The following is a 15,778-nucleotide window of genomic DNA, read 5'->3' on the forward strand; positions in this document are numbered from 1 at the left end:
GCGTTATTTCATCAGCTGTTTTCTGTTAGGAACCCCTCTTCCCACAGGTACCTAATGAGATGTGTGCACTACAATGGCAGGTAAATCCAAAGTATTCAAGAGAAGGTAATAATTATAATAAAATAATGATTACATTTATATTTCCTTTATTTTGTTCCATAATTAAGATTCAAATAAAGGTGATTTCCATATGAAATGGACGTAATTCCCATCTTCAAAGAGATATCAACAACTGTTGAATACTAACAATCTGCAAACCTCATAAATTACTTTTTCGTTCTGTTTTTGAGACAGGTTTTCCTGTTTAGGCCTAGTTGTCCTGGTCCTTGTTTTGTAGACCAGGCTGGCCTTGACCATAGAGTTCTATCTACCTCTGACTCCTGAGTGGGATTAAAGGTGTGCACCATAATGTTTGTCTCATAAATTATTCCTATAATTCATTTCTGCATCAAATAATAGTTTAGCAATGGCTAGTAAGAAAAAAAAACATATTTGACTATTCACACATTTATACCATTGGATTTTCTACCATGAGGCATAAACCAATTTGCATCACTTAAGTCGTGATATTTTAAGGTTTCTCTTTCTCCATTCAGTGTCTCGGGATCACCCCTTAGATCACATTATCACCGTGTCTGCCTCTTCCTTGTGTACTCTTACCATACTGGTGTGCTGAGTGTGACAACTGTATGCCAACTTGACACAAGCTAGAGTAACCTGAAAGGAGGGAACATCAATGGAGAGAAAGTGCCTCCAAAAGATCTGGCTGTTGGGCATTTTCTCAATTACTGATTGATGGCAATGGTGGTTCTTTAAGAAAACAGGCTGAGCAAGCCATGGAGAACAAGCCAGCAGGCAGTATTCCTCAGTGGCCTCTTCATCAGTCCTGCCTGCTGACTCCAGCCCTCCCTGAGTTCCTTCTGTCCAGACTTCTTTCATTGACGGACTACAGTATAAACCAAATAAACATTTTCCTTCCCAGCTTGCTTTTGGTCATGGTGTTTCATCAAAGCAATAGTAACCCTGACTAAGACAACTGGAAACCTAGGGAAAGAGATGTGCTGTTGGTTTCCTATTGAGAGCTCTTCAGTTTGTCTCGCTGTTTTTTTTGTTTTTTTTTTCCCACTCTTCCTGAACTTCCTAAGAGAAGAATGGGAGTAAATGGGGAGGAGTTGTGATCATTGTGGGTTTTTTAACGGATCAGTGGACTTTCACATACATGAAAAATGGGTCAAAAGGGAAAGGAAAAATTAAATTAAATTCAAATCCACCCTTCCTGTAAGCTGTGATATCCAGTCTCTCTTTCCATCCACCACAATAGGGTTTGAAATCAGGGCTTTCTGCATGTTACACAAACCTCTGACCACTGAGCAACTCCAGGACCCCACATGCATATCTTTTCAGGACACTTTATCCCATAGGTTAAGGAAAGTAAAGGGAAATTTGAACAGAAAACTGGTAAATCCTATTTCCTATAAATATTCCTAAACCCTATAAACATTTATAGTCCACAGGGGATGATAAAGCAAAGAGAGAAATCAGAACAACCAGTTGATCATGAAGAGGTGGTTATAATATCTATGTTTGGAATACTGATGGCTTTATAGAGAGCAATAATGATAGTAGCTTAGGAGAAATAGAAGAGAATAAATAGGAATTAATATTCACTGGCTACAGGTGCTTGAAAGAAAAAAAATTATACAGAAAGTTTATAAGTTTCTGACTTTGTAGGCTACACAATAGTATTATTAAGTAACGTGAAACTATGCAAAGACAAGAAATGAATTCATTTCCAGAGACATTTGGGGGTCATATTAGATAGGTCCAGCAAATAATTGTATATCTATAGCTCAGGAGATAGATCAGCTAAGCTTCATGCATAGAGTTGGAGAACACCCACGAGAAGGTGGTGGGTAAAACCATGAGGCAGCTCAGGCATCCAGAAGAACATGAACAAGGAGAAAGTAAGTTCACAAACTCTGTAGACTTCATGAGGGTGTGTGATGCTTTCAAATGTGTCCAGTGGTCTACGCTGAACTACATCTTCTTCAGTATTCTCTTTCTTTCTGGTGCACTATAAAGTTGAGCTGGAGTCTCTTGTTAGAGTTGAAGGGAAGAAAGAAGGTGACTCCATTTGGAAATATGTTGTTATAATCTCTAGCTTAACTTGGGGGGGTGCTTACCCACGTTCTATTTGCTTTTAGAGTCCTTGACTCTTGGACCAGCTATGTGTGTGTGTGTGTTAAGATTCAGAATGAAGCGGCCAAGCTTTTGCAGGAAATGTTTACTATTAACATCAAGGAAACAAAAAACACGGATGGAGTCCATGTTGGGAGAGTTCTAGTTCTTTGCTCTTGGGGTTTATAGTTAAGATTGCTAATCTGACAGGAAACAATTTTCTGGATACATCTATGAGATAATTTCTAGGTTTGTTTAATTGAGATGAGGAATCCAGATCTAAATATGGGTGGCACATCCTATCCTCTAACTTTCTTGACTGAGGATATGATTTGGAAAACTACGTTAAGCTCCTGGACCACTTGTTTCTTATGAGGCAAACATTGCCCTAAAACTGTGAGCTGAAATAGATTCTCCCTTTCTTAATCACTTCCTGCAGATGTTTGTAATAGCAGCAAGTAAAGCAGCTGATGCAGAGGGCAATCTTGTAGCCTTCCTTCCTTCCCCAAAAGCTGCCTCTCACTTTCATGTCCCAGTATTAGACACAAAGACAGTGTATGCATTGGATTCCAAAAAACAATTCTGTAGTCAGTAGATATGTTGATTACAGTGCACATCACACACACAAACATATACACCACCACACACATATACACACAAACCGCACATATTTACACACATACATACACACATATATACATACATATACACACCCCACATACATATGCATACATACATACACACACATATATATACATACACACATACACACATGCACACACACATATATATATATATACATATTTACCACACACACATATGCACAATGCATACTCACCACACACACACACACATGCACACACACACACAAACACACACAAACAGCATGTACAACTCTTGTTAGTCCTGTGTTTGAATGTTGATTGTTTACTGGGGGCCAGTGAAGATCAGAAACAAAGGCGTGTCCTTTAACAGTGGAGAAGGAAGGGCTTGCAGCTGCCACGGATACCTTGCGAAAGGAGAACTTGACAAGGGCTGCAGAGAAACTCACTAAATACAACCCAAAGCCATCTGATTGTACTTAGCAATTATGACAGTGCTGATATCTGCTCAAATTATGGCAGAGAAAAAACTTAAGAGGGAGCCCATTAAATGGGGCTTAAATAACACATTTAGAAATAGTTTGAAAATTTTACACTAATCTTACAAAAAGCTGTGAAGAAGTTAGATTGAGTAGTTCCAGGATTATGTTAGAGTTCCTTTGTGTATTTGTTGACTTATTCATCCATGGTCAAAAACATTTCACACAAAATTACCCTCTGAATAATTTTTAATATAGTGTAGAGTAGTGTAACTATATGCACAGTATATAAAAGGTCTCTAGAAAGTATGTCTTGAGCAGCTGAAATTCTATACCACTAAAGACCTAGTAAGCTTTTTTGCCCTCCCTCTGAGCCCCTTAGTAGCTATGATTCTGACTTCCTACAGTTTGCTCACTATAGAAATCTCATATAAATAAAATCACATATATATATATATATATATTCACTGTCTTTTTGTGACTACCTTTGCTCACTTATTATAGTATTCTCAAGTCTGTATTTCTTCTTTTCAAAGACTGAATGAAATTCTGTACTATGCATATATTAAAATTTTATATTCTTTGTTCATTTTTCTGCTGATGGACATATAAATTGCCTCTACCTCTTGGGGCCATTGGAAGAAATGCTGCAACAAACACAGAAATACAAAAACATCTTTGAAATTTTATTTTCAGTTCTTTTGAATATGTAGTTGAAAGTAAGATTGCTAGACCAGATAGCAATTCTAGTTTTAACTTTTTGTGGAAAGGACATCCTGTTTTACAGAGCAACCACTTCATTTATATTCTTGCCAGCCATATCCACACCAGTGTTTTTATGTATACATGTATATACATGCATATATGTGCATGTTTACATATATATAATAATATAATTGATTATAAGTAATATTACAGGGTGTCTTTGCTCTACCTTTATATAATGAGAGAATCTGCACAGTTTTCATCTGTTAACCGTTTATGTCTGTTTTGAGAAATGTTATCAGATCCACCGCCCACTTTTTAAAAATAGATGACGTCTGTGCTTTTGGGTCCCGGAGCCCTTGGAATGGTTCAGACACTGGCCCCTGCGAGGTGTGGTTGGAAAACCAGCTTGAAAGTTTGAAAGCTTTCTTTTTAACATTTTTGATGTTTTCTTTGCCGTATGAGAGTTTTAAAGTTTGATGCAATCCAATTAACTTTCATCTTATTTCTACTACACAGGTATCATGTAAAGGTCATTGGCAGCACCAGGATTATATCCTGCCCCCCTGGGTTTCCTTCTAGAATTTTAGCATTTCAGACAACACAAGTTCCTCAGCATCACATTCAGGAAGGATGATGTTTTCTCCTTTTTGTTGCCTTGGGAATTTCATTGTATTTAATTTGGCCACACACGTGATGGTTTATTTATGGATTTTTATTCATCTAAATATCTGATTTTTCTGCCAGTGTCATGTAGCTGTGACTCTGTAATCTTGTAAGACAGCGACTTATTCTACAGAAATGACAAGGACAGAGCGGGAACAGTGTTCTCTCCTAATCGCGTCTGAGAGACTGAAACCTGTGTTTGTGAGACGCTGAACAGAATTAGGTGGTGCTTGGCAAAGAGATTCAACATTCTGCAATGTTTTAAAACTCTGCACTTCCCTGAGCTGTTTTGTGGATAATTTGTCACCACTGTTAGGTTGCATTGCCATAAAGGAGAGTGTACTAGCTAAAAGATAAAGATTTGACTTACTCTTATTTTTTTTTTAAGTTTCTCAATGTAAATTAACAAATACACTAGAATTTGTGTTGATGTATTGATTTAAAGAATTAGTTTTCTGGCCAGATGTGGTGATGTACACCTTTAATCCCCGCACTCAGAAGGCAAAAGCAGTAATATCTCTGTGAGTTCAAGGCCAGCCTGGTCTACAGAACAAGTCCCAGAATAGCTAAGGCCACATGGAGAAATCCAGTCTCAAACAAATAAACAAACAAACAGAAGAATTTGTTCTCCATGCAGAGACCTACACTGAAACTGTATTGTGCTGCTCTGGGAACCCCAAGGAAGAAAGGATTGTGGGGAGGGGGGACGAGGACACCAAGAGAATTAACTAAGATCCCACAGAACTAACTAAGAAGGGCTCATGGGGTTCCCAGACACTGAAGCAGCAATCTGGGAACCTTTACGGGTCTACACTAGGACCTCTGCATACATGCTGTAGTTCTTTAACTTGGAGTTCTTCTTGGACAACTAACAGAGAGACTGGGTTCTCACTCTTTCACCTGCTCTTAGGACCTTTTCCTCCTACTGAGTTGCCTCTTCAGCCTTGATATGAGGATTTGTGCCTAGTTTTATTGTAACTTATTTTGCCATATTTGGTTGCTATCCTTGGGAGTTCTGCTCTTAGAAGAAAGCAAATGGAGGAGCAGTGGATCTGGGAGCAAGGGGAGGAGGGGGACTAGGAGGTTTTGGGGGGAGATGAGACTCCGGTGGTTGTGTGATTGTGTGAGAGTAGAATAAATGAAAATAAGTCATAATAAAAAGCATATCATTATCTTTAAAAAATCATTGTTTTCTCAAATCAAATACAGACGCTGATACTCTCATATATAAATCCACACAACTTCACAGTGGATTTAGAGCTCTGAGCGACTGTCTTCAGTACCAACCTATGAGCCCCTCGAGAGGAACTTTTCTTTTTTAGCTGAGCTAGTTACAAATCAGTGTCTATGAATGAATGTGCACATGCACAAAAGGCTCGACAAGAGCTTTAAATGATGTCCTATTGTACAGTTCAACAACATGGATTATATTATGAAGATTGCAAACTTCTTTGAGGCAAAAAATATTTGAAACCAAATACATGCAACCAATCAAACGGAATAAATGTAATCTTCGTGTTACTTTGGAAACGTTTTTTTCAAATTCTTGATTATGTTAAAAAAAGAATTCTCATAAAAGTTTAGAAGTTCAGGGGCTAGAGAGGTGGCTCAGTAGTTAAGAACATTTGATTATTACACAGAAGACTGGAGTTCAGTTTCCAGCAACCATGTAGTGACTCATAACTGTCTGTAACTTCAATTCCAGATGTGATTTTCTTCTCTGACCTCTGCTAGGATGAAGCATGCACATGGTGCATATTGATGTAAGAAAGGCAATAAATAGATAAATAGATATTTAAATATTTTAAATAAATATTTAAAAATAAGTCGATCCATTTTTTAAATAACAATCAAATGTACTCCTTGCTGTGCTGTTATCATGGTATTGCACCAAAACAGACTGGGGGGGGGGGGGGGGTCGTACAGGTGCCCTCTAAGTTTATTACTTCTACAATTTTTATCCTCTACAAAAAGTGTTGGTTACTAGCTTTTCTTTAAAACTTGTGGTCCTTGTCTTGAGTGCTTGTTACATTTCAGAGTGGAAAGAGTGAGACCTGGGAGCAAATCAAATGATGACCCACTTAACGAGTTCACTTCCTGAAGTTACAGATCCACAAAGAGTTTCTTAACCTTTCAAAAGAACAATAGGGAAAACTGGCTTGTGCGATGTAATCTATTTCATATTCCCCGTGTTCAATGCAAAACCCGTATTAACTAAGATTATGGGTGCATTTTCCAACTCTTAGAAAGAAACTTAAGTACACACATATTATACAAACCTTGGTCTACTTGGATTAAAGAAAATATATAGACCAGGCTATCTAAATTTCTCTGGTTTAGTTAGGGTACCCGAAGCAAGATGGAACAGCTGAATTAATCACAAGCTTCAGCTAATTCTTTTTGCATCCTTATTAATCAGGTTAGGGTTTCTCCTCTATTAATGTAAACAGAGAAAGGTCAGAAATTTCACTGGGGGCATGTTCCAGGGCATGGGAATTAAGCGAAAAGTCATCCTTCATCCCTCGCAGGACTGAAAACAGCCCCAGTCCTCCGTTCTGAGCATTAGATCATGTGAATGTACTGAACTCACAGGGCATATAGTTTCTGTGCAACAATGAAGGTCATTTATTACAGGATTGCCATCCAAGTTTGCAATGATTCTTTGATTAGTGAAAAGTGGTTATGCATGCTATGCCTTGGGATATTTTCTTACTATTTTTTTCTCCAAGAGGATTTTGTGGATTGCACTAATGCTCCACAGGAGAATTTTCAGCCTGAGCTTTGTTACTTGTTGTGCCAAATGTGGTTAACAATGAGCAGATAGATTAAATTAATTTAGACAGATTTTGTTTTTGTCTCTAAGGAAAAAGCTGGGCTGATCCTTTAGACTCTCTCATAAAAGAAGGCAGAAGATGCTGTGTGGAAAACTCTTCTTCATTGTTAAAGTTTAACTGTGTAATGACTTAGGAGAAACGCACCATTATAAGTGAGGTTTCGTCCTCTACGCTTCTGCCATTCCAGCGTCCCTGGCCATAAGCCAGCCTGCTATCTTGTGACACCCAAACACCAGAGACCACTCAGCACTGCAGAATCAGCAGAAAGAATTTTAAGTGTACACAGTCCGCACCTCCACATCTCTGCCAAGGTGTTGGGCAAATGCTTCATTGGGTCAAACAAATGAATGTGAACATTAAGAAACAGTATTCCCTTTTAATTTCTAAACCTTTTTCTATCCAATTCCCTGATGGTTTTGGGCATTTAGCGGGTCTCAAGAAGAGGAGACCATACCTAAGGCCACCTGGGACATTTGATGATCACCGTTCTCCTCTGTTGCCATGGTCTCAACAACCCAACCATTGAATCAGTGTCTACTGACTCCTTCATACTAGCTATTGTGTTTTATATTTGAGGTAAGGGTGTTTGAAGGAATGGGTGCAAGTAGAATACAAATATTGACCCTACCCCCTTGCTGAAGTGTATGGATTAGCAGGTCCATGAATATAACCTAGCCCAAAGGTTTCTGGGATACTTTCATCCAGGAAGCCTTAATCTCCCTCAGGTCCAGTTGGTTACCTAAGTCGTACCAAAAACATATCTTGATATCTCCCAAACTGGTGACCACATGTCAATAGGACCCCAGATACAGGGCTTTCTGGCAGCTTTCTGGTACTCTGTAGGCTCGGGCCCGAGGACAAAGGAACCACAGATAGTAAACCATTTGTTGAGCCACAGCTGCTGGGGGGAAAAAAAAAAGAAGAAACAAAAATTCCTAGCAGAGCCCAAACCCCTGGCTGAATGAAGCTGAAGCTACGAGGTGCCCACAAGGGTCACCAGCACAGATGGAAAAGTTTACCACTTTCCCTACTTCTGCAGGACAGAGAAGTGCACCTGACTGGACATAGGCCATGTTTTTGGTGTTCCAAAGACGGGTGGTGGGGCGCTTCTCCATTTCCCCACATCTCCTGATAGTAAGACAGCTCTTCTCCGATTGGTCACCCCCCCCCTTTTTTTAACTTTCCAAAGTCAGCCAATCAAGGCCCAGTAGACAGCTCAATAAATTCTGTTGTGCTGCAGCTGCAGTGTTTAAAGGTGCTGAGGAGCCGGGTGGTGGTGGCACATGACTTTAATCCCAGTACTAGGGAGGCAGAGGCAGGTGGATCTCTGTGAGTTCGAGGCCAGCCTGGTCTACAAGAGCTAGTTCCAGGACATGCTCCAAAAGCTACAGAGAAACCCTGTCTCGAAAAACCAAAAATAAAATAAAATAAATATTTAAAAAATAAAAGGTGCTGAGGGAACCAAAAAAGGAAGAGAACGGGAAGAACCAGCCTCCACGGGGCTTCCACTCTCTGGGATGCTAACACACTGCACGGCTTCTCACCTGGGTCTGCTCACCAGAACTGAAGGTTCTGGCCCAGGCAGGGAGCTCAGGTGCCTGAATTCCCATGGTGACGGGCATGAAGCTTTGCATTCCGCTGGTCTGTGGAAAGGAATTCTCCTTTGCAGCTGTTTATAGCCTCCAACAGCCATGTTTCTGAGATGGGAGGCCCCAGACTACCAAACCTACACTTGCAGAGACCCTCAATCTCTAGCCTTTAAGACCTGTTTAATGAGTGGCACTAGTTTCCATTAACGATTCCTTTGCCCACGTTTTGTGACGTTTCCTGGGGTGACACCAGCAAATGCCTTTTCATTCCTGATAGGCACCATCAGTAAACCAAAGACTCAATTCCATCATGGACTACTGCGTTTCCTGAGGTCACAGCAGTTCCGACTATGTGTAACTTTCGGGATCCCCCTAAATTTTGTTTCAGAAACTTCCTAGGATTGGTTCTCTACTTCCTGAGCCCTGTACCTTTCATCTACTTCTTTCTGGGTTGGACATTTCTACTCAGAAGAACTTGCTACACAACTGTAGCGTAGATAACTACTAGAATCTTTATCTCAAAAGGAAATGGACCTAAGATTTCAACCTACATCTCTTTTCTGATTGGACTGCCCTGAAGACTGAAGGCTGTGTGTCTCATCCTTGCCATTTCCACCCCTCAAAACTGAAACAGAAATAGTGAATATATACTTGGTTTCTTTGAAAAAAATACAATTAATTAAAAAATACTTACACATTTTTAAAAGTTACCTTTTAATCCAACCAATGTGAATCATGACAAAGATAACAGAACAGTAGAATATAGCAAGGATGTCAACAAAAAAACTAATCATAACCATATGTCACTCAAGGGTCTTTCCAGTGTAATTATTGCTCAAGAAAATGTAAAATGCTTTGAAATGCCTCAGCTAATTTATGCACAAAGTTTGGTGGAGGGTTTTTCAACTTTAATGACACCCTACATTTCCCATAGATTTTTCCATAGCTCCTTCTCTCATACAATGCATCCTGACCACAGTTTCTCCTCCCTTCTCTCCTCCCAGCCCCACCCACCTCCCCTCTCCCCAAGATTCTCTCCCAGTCCATTTCCTCTTTAGAAAAGAGAAAGCCTCCAAGACATAACAACCAAACAGGACAAAACAAGGTACAATGAGACAAGACACAAGCCTTCATTTTTACATGATGCCACATACAAACTGTAAACAGATTTTAAAATTACCAATACAAAAATTCATTTTATGTAAAATCCTGTTAAAGGAAGTAATTAATTTTCTCACCTCTCCTCTTCAAAAACTGTTATATAGTTGTTAGCATATGGAGAGGACTCTAGAATAAGCAGAAAGGTGCTGAGAAAGATGCCGTGAATTAAATCTGGAGCTTTAATTAATTTGAAGCAATGCTACTTTTTCTGGGGGTGTTTGTGTGGCATTTTTTGCCTTTTTAAAATGTAATGTTATTTTTTATTCATCCTAAATAACCATTTATCTACCTAACTCACCATTTTTCATTCTTTCTTTTTTTGGTTTTTACTTTTTAATTTAGAAAGTTTGGGGGTTATTATTGTTTGAAACAAAGTTCCAGTATGAAACTCAGACTGGTTTAAAACAGTCTCCGCCTCTTCAGTGATGGGATTACAAACCTACACCACTCCTCCCCTCCCCCCCCCCCCACGCTCGTCTGAGTTAATCACCAGCATCTCCAGAACCCACACCCATTTGCCTTCACCCTAGTACCCGGGCACAGCCGACTTAATGAGGAAGGCTCACTGGGGTACCTTAGCTCCCATGCAGTAAGCTTTTATTAGGTAACTAGAAACCACCCTCATGCTTTAGGCACTAGCTTGGGACTTGGAATTACTTAAACTTTCAGTTTTTCCCCACACAGAAATCAGAGACACTCCACACCACAGCACGATGGAACCTTGCTGGTCCCGAGGACCCTATGCTGCTGTTTCCTGAAACATATTTCACTGTCTGTTTTGAGCAAAACTTTAGCTTATAGACTACAGGGCCACAATAAATGTTTAATTGTATTGTTTTCATAGATGTAAAATATTTGAAAGCAAATAAAGCTTTATTAACTTAATCAGAGGAACAGAAGTGCCAGCTGTTTCTGCTTTACTTTCTGTAATTAAGTTATTGTGACAGGTCCAGATAGTGGTATTTGATTTAGAAAGCACTCCCTGAACCTAAGATATATGCTCAACAGGACTATTCTTCTCCCATTGACCTCAGGCAATCACATCCCCAACAAAGTCTAGATAATATTCATTCATCTATTTCATTAAGGAGTCTGGCAATACTAGCTTCTACTGCATAAAAAAGAGAAGCAAATTAAACACATCATGACTAGTTTATTTTAAATAATTCCAGGCTTTTGGGTTGTCTAGTCATTGGCTAATATGAACAACCAAACTTACATGCAAACTTCCTGCATCTTATTCGACTAGAAATGGTCCATGTTTCAAGATATTCAAGCAAGACACAAATTCAAAACTTCTTCTAAATGCTAGTCTTACAAATTCACCATCGTCGTGTCTTAGAAGGAAAGGAAGGGGAGACCTACATTTGCAGGTGGAAGTGCGTACTCACAAAAACAAGTATTATAGACATAAAGTTCATATCAATATAAAACTAACCCTAAAATTTTTAAAGCAGTCATTGGTCACGAGAAGATCAGCTTAAGCAAAGATTTGGATTTGGAACCAGGATGACTTATGTTCATCCGACCTGATGGAATTATTAAGGCGGGTAAGCCTTTGTGAATTTCCCCATGAGTGCAAAGAGTTTGCTCATAAACACCATTGAGATGATAAACAAGAAAAAAATGTAAGTAATAGGTACCAATAAGTGGAAGATATTTTAAAGTTGTTCTGGTAAAATTAAGATAATAAATTTTAAAATAAATGTTATACATATATACTGTTATATGGAAAATACATTCTATTGTTTATTTGCTTTGACAAGATACAATATTTAACTGACTAGGTCAAAATAAATTTTTAGGTCTTTCAAAATGCCTTTGCTATGGATTAGCTCCAACAGTACTGGAGAAAGGAAGAAATAAGCCATTAACATTTGTAGATGCCACATACATGCTAGACAGTTTCTTCTTCACTGTATAGCAATCACCAGAGCTTCAACACAGTGGTGATGGGTCCTAGCTATTGGATAAGCAGCAACAGACTGCTTCACCAGCAGTAATGATCGATCTGGGGTCGTGATGATATGTAGGAGATCCCATGGCTATCCCAAAGACCACGCAGCATCAGGAAAATGACCAGCATCATTTTCATATATATACAGGGGAGAAATATGTAGGGTTGCTCTGGGCTAAGAAGAACCATGTCCCTTAGCAGTGCTGATTCCGATAAGCAAAAGTCTTCCTTTGAAGCTGAAAGAAACATTCTTGTATTATTTGCATAACTCTGGTAGCAGCTCTGGAACTATTTCTTCGCATACCGCTTACCCAAGGTCACCTAATTAGTCTTTACAGTGTATTATGGTATTTCAAACTGGAATCAAATTAAATACTATACTCTTCCACTCCAAAGCAAATATTTTATTTGTTATCATGTGCATATTCACATGAACACGCTTTTGTTTATCTCTTCCGATCTCCTACATGCCCACAGGAGGACACACTAACAGATAATACTCCATAGAAAACCCAATAACAATCTGCAAGGAATTAGTAACTCAGAAACGGTTGTGCTGGTCTCGGGTTCTCTCACAACCTCAAGCCTCAGAAAGTTGTTGACAATCAGAAAAGACACTAATTTCCTGCAAACGGATCGCTAAGACTCAGCAGCCTTTTAAGCATCGAAAATGCAAAAGATAAAAAGAGTATGTGAGATTATGCTAAACACCATTTAACACCATAGGGTTTCAAAAGATCAGCTGCCTGATACGACGTTAAATATAGCTGGATGTGGTCCCACATCTCTGCATGGCTTTGCCAAGTTTCCGTCGGATGCAATTTACAACAAGCAAGATATTAAACCCCCATAAATAGTCATTCTAATGTAAACACTGAACACTCCTTATTACAGCCATGGAGGCAGCCTCTCCAAAATGCATAAAACTGAAAACAAATCCTTGAATTTCATCTCAGGGCAGAAGGTGGATTTGAATTTGAAGACGTGCCAAATGGGAATTTGGGGCACAAATATTTCAGACAAAACTGCTCTACCAAGAGTAATAACAGCATATGCTAGCTTCTAAATCAGTCTGCATATGTCACAGAAAACACACCCAACTAATATGGGAGGCCATTTACACTTCAGCAAAGTTATTAACAGTAAATCATAAGCAAGTAGGTGTGCTCGCGTGACACACACAATGTGAAGCGTCCAGAGAAATCTGGCACAGTAATTGTTAAAGCGGATTGTCCGAGAATTAAATCTGGAAATTAACTTTCTGTGTCCTTCCCCTTCCTTTACTAGCCCCACTATTACTTCTGTTTTCTTTTGCACGGGTAGACTCTGTGGCTCTTCATAGTCACCCTTCAGCTAACTAGGCTTGTAAAGATTAAAGAAGACATTTGGCCTTTACGGTTTTCTGTGACTGAATGTGTATGTCCTGAGGGAAAAAAAATGAACCACGCAAGAAGCTATTAGGCACCAATGAGCAATCACAAGGAACACTTGAATTATGTTCACCAAAACAGATGTTGTGTCCCAGAATTCCCGGAGCTGCCTCGGGCTTTTGCTGGTGTCAACCCTGTGGTAAATGGGTTTTCATAATGAATTTACCATTAATTCCCCCTCAAACACAAACCATTAGAACTGCATTGAATAGCTGAATAAATGCCACCAAGGAAGGCTCAGAACATGACTGTCTTTTGTTCATTTGAAGAAGTTCAGAAGAGTCCAGAATCTCAAATTAATAACTCATTATAATTTGAGAGGTCAACAGACTGCCCATTGACTGGAGAGGGCAGGTCCTTGTGAGAGACTCAGAATTCCATTCATTAGGGTAGAGATTCTGTAATTTCTCAGAAAACCACATAAAGATTATTGCTCTTAATTCCAGATGCAAGGTATCTGGATGTCGGGACGCTCTGTGTCTACATTTAAATCACCACTCTTGTAACACACGTCAGTGACCAGCTGTTGCGTGCCACAAGCCCCAGTTCTAAGAACTGACGCTAAAGCCTTGAGTAGAGCCGTTCTGTTTGGGCGGATTTTACTTTTAACATGAGAGACACAGGATACGGGTAAATAAGCGGTGCATGCAGATAAACTAAGGGTGAAACCCACAAATTATGTGATTAATAATATCCCAGCATGTAATCAGTGTACTCAAAGATCAAGAAAATGGGCAGAGAGATCCCCGGTAAGACTTGAATATAGTGTGGTGCATACAGCCTCCTCTGTCCAACAACAAGAAGGAACCCTACTTGAGAGGGAGAGCAAGCCGTAGAACTCCAGGAAAGAGTTTCCCTCAGCTGTGAAGTATGTATTTTCATGAAGGAGAAATAATAAAAGTCTGGTTAAGCCACACTTTGCCTGTGGCAGAAGAGAAGACAGCTCTTAATTATACCTAACTAACAGAAAGCTTCCTTCCACCCATGAGTCTACAGCAGACAATATTAACCTGCCACATCACTTCACACAGAGTATTGGGTTAAAACATGTCACAATAAATTTCAGCTTTGTTATATTTAATAATTAGTTTGAAATGTCACTTGGTTTGGCTTATAAAATATGGCAGAGAGTGGTATTTTGTGACCTCTAGAGCCTTGGACCCCAAATGCTCTTCCGTTTCCCTTCTTATATAATACCTAGGCTGTGAAGTTTGCAGTGATTTGTTCATAGAAATTACTTATTACTAATGAGTTTAGAGATACAATTACCAAGACTGCCAAGCAGTATTGAGACTGTTACTGGGAATTTTGTTTGGTTTATTTTGTTGCCGTTGATAAATAAAGAGAAGAGATGAGCTGACAGGGAATCAATTAGTTAAGTAAAGTTTGGGTGAAATCAGAAGAGTTAGCCATCACTGTGCTGAAAAATAAAATGCATTTCCATTTTCATCCTATAGAAGATTCTTAATGTGAGACATCACCATAAGATATGGGCCTAAGGATGCATCTGCCTACCAAACCCTTTTAGATTCAAGAAAGGCATGAAGTGGAAGCTGGCTAGAGGCAGAACATAAGCTTCTAAAACTCAACATTGTGTGCTTGTCCTGCAGTCCTCTGCCCAAAATAGGCAGAGGCCAATCCACAGAAGAATTATGGGTATCACTTTTAAAGCATGGCATCGATCCAGTGCATTTCACAACAGATTTAAGAAAATGGTGAAGACATAAGCTTTGCTCTCTTTGGACCAGAAAGAGCACAAACAAAGAGAAAACAAAGACCTTGGGGCCTTCCGCTTCCTATGAAAAAGAAGCAGCTGAGATTCATCAGTAGCAACAGCTACTTCTGATCAAATGTGAAGCCATTTTAGAGAAAGCTCAAAGGGCCTTGGGTGGAGCTGAAGTCCAAGGGAAATGGGCTCACGAGTCACTGAGAATTGTAGAACTGGACCCTACTCAAGGAACACCCCTCACCCACAAGGCGAAGGGGTTGGATTTGTACACGTGTCCTTTTGGTTTTCAGTATCAGTACATAATTGGGGTTGCTACGTGTTTCCCATTCTTACTTTTAAAGTTAAATTTTATTTTATGAGTTTTATATTTACTGAAAATCCACAGATAAGGGCTTCTCATATACTCCCAATCTCGTCACCCTTAATGAAGCATTTGCCACAACGAAGA

The sequence above is a fragment of the Arvicola amphibius genome, chromosome 11, assembly GCF_903992535.2.
Source record: "Arvicola amphibius chromosome 11, mArvAmp1.2, whole genome shotgun sequence".
Taxonomy (NCBI): Eukaryota; Metazoa; Chordata; class Mammalia; order Rodentia; family Cricetidae; genus Arvicola; species Arvicola amphibius.